At 32.5% G+C, this 7,138-nt stretch overlaps 1 pseudogene; it reads left to right on the forward strand.

Moving 5' to 3' along the window:
- The first annotated feature begins 462 nt into the window (after positions 1-462).
- LOC126693211 (cytochrome P450 81Q32-like) lies at positions 463-2,428 on the forward strand (annotated as a pseudogene).
- The last annotated feature ends 4,710 nt before the right edge of the window (positions 2,429-7,138 follow it).

A 7,138-nucleotide genomic window follows, 5' to 3' on the forward strand; every position in this document is an offset into this window, starting at 1 on the left:
GGATATCATGCGTGTTAGGAAGATTACATGTGTGAGATCCTAGAGAGTTTAGAGACTAGAGAGTTTGACACGTTGCCTTCCCAACAGCCACCTAAGACATTGGGCGAGAAAATAAGCAATTGAATCATCTCTCTTTTAATTCCTGACTCTTCTTTCCATTTCTAACCTGCCACAGTAGTCCTGTCCTTTTCTCGTCAACTATTATTGCCTCTTATCCACACATTATATATCTTATGACGCATGCAAAGCTAAATGCGATTATGCACTCGGTGACGCAAATCAAATAAGAGAAACAAATATACGCAGTCAGTGACGTGAGGCACTGGTCATCACTGTCATTGAAAACGTGATCACCTATGCGGTGTACAAAAAATTGATTTCTGCTCATTTGAAGAGTGTCGTGTGTCAACGTGTGATTTACCTTTAAAGCAAATGATATTCTAACACTAACTACCTAGTCCCTCTAAATATGCAGTGATCACATGCATCTTCAATCACAGAGCATCAGAAATCATTTCAGTATCAAAATATCATAAAAATAGACATGGATGCCATCTTACTATATTTGTGTTTCACTCTTCTCAGTTTTCTTGTTGCTTTCAAGCTCCTCCTCAAAACAAGAACTACTCGACCAAAACACCTCCCACCTAGCCCACCTTCCCTTCCAATTATAGGTCATCTCTATATCATTAAAAAACCATTACACCGTACTTTCCATGCGCTCTCACAAAAATATGGTCAAATATTCTCACTCAAATTTGGTTCATAACTTGTGGTCATTGTTTCATCCCCATCAGCAGTTGAAGAATGCTTCACAAAGAATGACATAGTATTAGCCAACCGTCCTCCCTTCCTATTAGGCAAGCACGTTGCCTACAACAACACCACCTTAGTACAATCCCCATATGGCGATCACTGGCGCAACCTCCGCCGCATTAGTACCCTCGAAATCTTCTCAAACAATCGCCTCAACAAGTTCTTAGGCATCCGAAAGGACGAGATCAAGCACTTGTTACGAAACCTGTCCCGTAACTCTTGCCACAGTTTCGCCAAGGTGGAGCTACAATCAATGCTCTCGGAGATGACATTTAACAACATAATGAGAATGGTGGCAGGGAAACGGTACTACAGGTACGGTGAGGACATGAAGGACGAGGAAGAGGCGAGATAGTTTAGGCGGATAATTAAAGAGTTAACAAGGTTCGGAGGGGCATCAAATCTAGCAGAGTTTGTGCCCATCTTGCGGTGGATTGATTATGGAGGTTTGGAGAAGAAGTTGAAGAGTCTCTCCAAGAGGACGGATGAGTACTTGCAAGCACTCATTGATGAGAAAAGGTGTAAGGAGGAAGAGGGTAACACTATGATTGACCATATGCTTTCTTTGCAAAAATCACAGCCAGAGTACTACACGGACCAAATCATCAAGGGGCTTATATAGGTAAGTGCACTCAATAATTCTTTATCTCTTATTGAGAAAACTAGGAAATCATGGTTTTGTTTGATTCTTACATTTTAAAAAGCAGTTAAACAATTATCTGTTTCATTTTTCTTTAATAGCTTCATCGGAATTGCTATCTTGTGCGAAAAAGTGATATTCTTAGTCCCAGGAAAAAAAAATCCACAGTAACATTAGACTAATTAGTTACATATCATCATCATCTTTGTTGAATGTTGCAGTACATATGAACAAACCATTTTTATTTAATATATTGCTGTTCTATTCTAAACACCTCGTATATAATGCACAGGGATTATTACTTGCTAGAACTGATACATCAGCAATCACATTAGAGTGGGCAATGACTAATCTACTTAATCATCCGGATATATTGAAGAAAGCTAGAGATGAGATAGATAGTCAAATTGGAGAAGAGAAATTGATTGAGGAATCAGATATTTCCAAATTATACTACCTTCAGAATATTATCTCAGAAACACTTCGATTGTATCCAGCAGCACCATTGTTAGTACCCCATATGTCCTCCGCTGATTGCACCATTGTAGGATATGATGTACCGAGTGGCACAATGTTATTGGTCATTGCATGGGCCATACATAGAGATCCTAAGGTGTGGGATGATGCAACTAGTTTTAAACCTGAGAGGTTTGAAAATAGTGAGAGTGAAGGACATAAGCTAATGCCATTTGGGATTGGGAGGAGGACTTGTCCTGGGGCAGGCCTCGCCTAACGTACAGTGAGCTTGACGTTGGGTTCGTTGATTCAAAGTTTTGAGTGGGAAAGGGTTACCACAGAAGAAGTTGATGTACATGAAGGTAGTGGGCTCACTATGCCTAAAGCCATGCCACTGGAGGCCATGTGTAAAGCACGCCCAATCATGCATAAGCTTCTTTCTAAGTCAACAACAGATGATGTTTGAACAATCTCCTTGAGTTACTTTTCAGAGACTTGCTTTGTTGTTTGTTGATAATTTTAATCACTTAATAACCTAAAATAAACCATTACATATTAAATTTGAAAATTGAATTATTGTATCTATATAAAGTTGTATCCTTTTTTGGTTTTTTTTTTTTGGGGGGGGGGGGGGTGTAGTGTTGTTGTTTTTGGCTTGTACTGGATGGTGATTTTTATATTTGTTTAAGGAATAAGAATGGATTTGGATGATTTTACTTTTCCCTTCCAAATTTTTATGTTAAATTAGGATCTTTTGTTATAGGATATAAATAGAACAAGTCTTCTAAAATTTGAAAGTAATATTATCAAAAGAAAATAATTGAGAAAGATTTTTTTTTTTAAAGGGAAAGACAATGGTGAAGAAGAAGAAAACTATCGGTCAAGCTTATTCCAGTCAACTTTTATGTGTGGGCCTGTCTTCTCTGCTATCCCTTTTTTTTTTTGGCTAAGCTCTCTCTCTCTCTGTAACAAAAAAGAAGGAGAAAAACTATGTTTTTACACAAAAATTACCTCCCTATATATATACAAGAGTGTAACCCATGCACGTGAAATGAGGTGTACCAAGCCCAATGAAGAAAATAATTACAAATCAATAAGTGGGTTATTTGGTTTTCTCTCTTTATCTTTTAAACATTGAAACTACTCTGATATTATATTACAAACGCAAATAATTAAGGATTATGTTGCCTAACATTAAGTTAAAAATCAGTCTCTCCCACTTGGGAAACATAGGTTATTCACAATTTTTATTTTTAAAAAGAAAAACATGAAAATTAGGATGAAAGCTTTGTGGTTTCAATAGATATCCAACACCCTTTTGATCTTGGCATATGGAGTAATAAACCTCTCAATTTTATTCAATGGGACAAGTAGAAAGATTGCAGGGATGTTTAGTGGCTTTATTATTTACCTTAATCCTTAATTATTTACATTTATCAAATAATATTGAAGAAGTTTGAGTTTTTAATAAATAAAGAAAATAGACCAAATAACTCACTTATTGGTTTGTGATTATTTTTGTTGTTGGACTTGGTACACTTGAATTCATGTGTAAGGGTTACAATCCTCTATGGAGCAAGGGTTTGTGTAATAATAGAGTTGTTCTCTTGTTTTTGCACTTAGTAGTCACAATCTCTCCATGAGAGAGAAACAGAGAGAGAAGGGACAAGAGAGAAGATTGACCACAGATAAAAGTTGACTAGAATAAGCTCGATTGGTAGTTTTCTTCTTCTTTCCCATTGCCTTTCCTTTAAAAATATAAAAAATCTTTCTCATTTATTTGCTTTGGATAATATTATTGTAAATAAGGAAAGACACAATTGAATCTAATATAAAAGTCAAATTCAAGATGCGTATCATTTATAAAAAAAACAAAACAAAAGAAATATTTTATCGCAAAATTTATAAATGACAAAAGAACAGGTTTGATGGATGTGCAGTGTAATAGAGGACAAAAGAATACATAGTTGGGGTATATACTGAGTTTGTAGTGTGATAGTAGGGCTTGTTAGCTGAATTTTCCTATAAGGCTAGCGAAGTGTTAAAAGTTTAGTATTGTTCATTTAACTTTATTTCAAACACTTGGCAAGCTCAAACTAATCATCAAATTAGAAAAAAATGACATTAATTTATGAACTTTTAAAAATTAGATTCACAAATATTAATTGTTAAAATTTATATTATACATATCATGGATTGTCCATATTACCAATTTTTCTTTTTCATTTTTTAAATTATTTTCCTTTATCCTCCAGATACGTATGTGAACCCAAAATTATCAAGTTTGGAAATCAAACAATTGAAATCGTTTCACAAATGTAATGTTCATTGATGAATTTGTAAGTACAATTTTATGTATTTGGATTCTAATACAATAGAATAATCATCTGAGTCTATCTTCTTTTAATCTTGGTTCGGTCGTGAGAACTTCTTCACTTTGGTTGGAAGATAGATAGATAGACTGAGTGGTCTTCACAATAAATCTTTGGTTTTGAGCTTGTTAGAGATTTGTTGTTCTTCAAGTGTTCTTTGAAGATTTTTCGAACACAAAGGCTTTTGGATGGAAATTCTTTGGAGCTTTGGAGGCTTGATCCATTGAGCTTCAATGATTTAGGGCTTTTTGAAGTTTGTGGAGGCTTTTGAGTTCGATTCCTATAGAACTCTGAGTCTTGGAAGAGTGATTTGAATGAATTTCTTTGAATGTTTTAAGTGTTTTTAAGGCAGAATTTCTCTAGAATTTTGATGTCTAAAAAAGTTGGTGGACATTTATGAGGGAGTGCCCTCTATTTATAGTGTCTTCAGAGAACGAATTCCACTTTAAATTGATCTACTTGAGGATAAGTTGTGGATTTTGATTGTCCCAAAGTCAAAGAGACCCCTAGGACTTGTTGCATGTAGATAATTATCTCTATTTTTAAAAATTTATTTTGATAAATAGAATAATCAAACAAAGAGTCCCACTAGGATTTATTACTTGTAGATAATTGTCTCTATTTTTTTATAGTAAAGATAATTATCCATTAATTCTAAATAAGAAATTTAACTTTATTTTGTGGGCTAAAGACATGTGGAAAATTTTCATTTGCCAATGTGATATCATCTTGGATTTCACATGTCTTCATTTGATTTAATTAATTTAATGACACATAAATTTGGAATATCTCATTAAATTTTGACTTGGCATATTGTAATTGGATTAATTAATTTTTTTCCTTCTACAACGTTAAAATAAAAAAAAATAAAAAAAAAAGACAGAAAAAAAAAAGAATAATGTTTGTGTAAATTTATAGAGTTACTGTAGCAATAATGTATTTTTACAAAACATTATAAAGACTATTGTGAATGAATTTTAGGCTTGGTTAGCTAAAATGTTATACTTTTTTTATTATGCAAGCATTGATGTGGGTGCTCTTACACATTGCCCGTAATTTAAAGTTTTTCATGACAACAATAATGGGGATACATACATATATTTTTTTATATAATCTTTTTTCAAGTTACTAAAGCAGTAAGTTGTGATTAGTGGCAATATAGGCCACTAATATCATCACATTGTCATCTATCAATCACACCTTGTTGAAATAGCAAGTTGTAAAAAAAATGTGTAAAACAAATATTGTACATAAATTTACTTGTATTTAGAGTATTCATAGTAAAACATGTAAAAAATATAGCCTTTAGTAACTCAAAAAGTCACTTTATTTATTTTAACAACTCAATTTATAATACACCCAACATCAAATGTATTATTTTAGTATTCAACACACCTTATTTCCTGCTTCTGCCAATGTTGATGAGTAAGAGGTCTTAAAATCAAACAGTTTTTTACCGCAAGAGGCAGGGAACCTATGCTGTAAAGGATATGATGATCAAATTAGAGTGGAAAAAGCGTAGAGATGTCTTGCGGCATCTCCCACCTACGTATGCCATTGTTCAAGCAAATAATTAGGCAATTGGATCCTAATTCTTTAAACTCTTTCTTAGCTAACACAATCACGTACTTGACGACGAAATAACAAAGAAAAGAAAGCAAATACGCGCAGCCTTCGATTTTGTGGTTTACCTTTCAAATTAGGAAAAGAAAATAGCTTGCTAAGTAGCTAACACCAAAATGATTTTGTGGTTTACCTTTTAAACAAAATCAGCATGTCCTCGTTGACCGCTCAATTTCTTTTTCTTTCTTTTTTAAGGAAAATTTAAAAACAATTTATGGATTGTTTCCCTTTTGCTATTAACGTTAATGTTAAGATTGGGACCAATTTTCTTTGAAACTTGTCAATGAATACGATTGTGGAGAACTCCATGAAACTTATACAGGAAAAAATAAGAAATAAATGAAAAGTCAACTTCATGAAGCCTATCTCTTTTCACAATTAAAATAATAATTATTAAAAGTATATTATTTCACAAATTTTGCCTAACATTCAGATAAAGGAAAATAATAAAATTGTTGTTAATTTTATTACAAAAATATTACAATCTAACGTTATAATTAATATTATTGGTGGGTGGTATAAATTGTTGTTAATTTTATTACAAAAAATATTACAATCTAACGTTATAATTAATATTATTGGTGGGTGGTATAAATTGTTGTTAATTTTATTACAAAAAATATTACAATCTAACGTTATAATTAATATTATTGGTGGGTGGTATACATAACACAATAAATATATTTATAAATTGCTTTATTTTTATTTTGTATTTAAAATTCAACACAAAAATTTAATAAAACTTATACATTACCTCTACCAGTGCAGTTGAGACTGGTCTAGAGATTAGAGAGAATTTGCCATATTGACTTCCCATCTACCACCTATGCCATTACAAGAGCAAATAATTTCGCAATTTTTTTATTATTTTTTGACACCAAATAAGTTCGCAATTGAATCTTAATTCCTTTTTTTTTTTTTTCTTCTTCCATTTCAAACCTGCCACGATATACCTTCAACTCTTCAACTGTGGCCCAAACATCTATATATATATATATATATATATAATTGAAACTTTTGAAGCTTCCACATTTTTACACATCAACATTATTTTTTTAAAAAAATTATTGAAAAAAAAAAAAAAAACCTAAAATCCTTAACTATTTCTCCCCAAAACAAACCCGATAAAATTTACTCTCTTCAACTCCTAAACAAAACCCGATACAAAAACCCAAACTCAGCCCAACCAAAATTGCAAAACCTATAACGCAGGAACCCAAAAACGGAAAAT

The sequence above is a fragment of the Quercus robur genome, chromosome 7, assembly GCF_932294415.1.
Source record: "Quercus robur chromosome 7, dhQueRobu3.1, whole genome shotgun sequence".
Lineage (NCBI taxonomy): Eukaryota > Viridiplantae > Streptophyta > Magnoliopsida > Fagales > Fagaceae > Quercus > Quercus robur.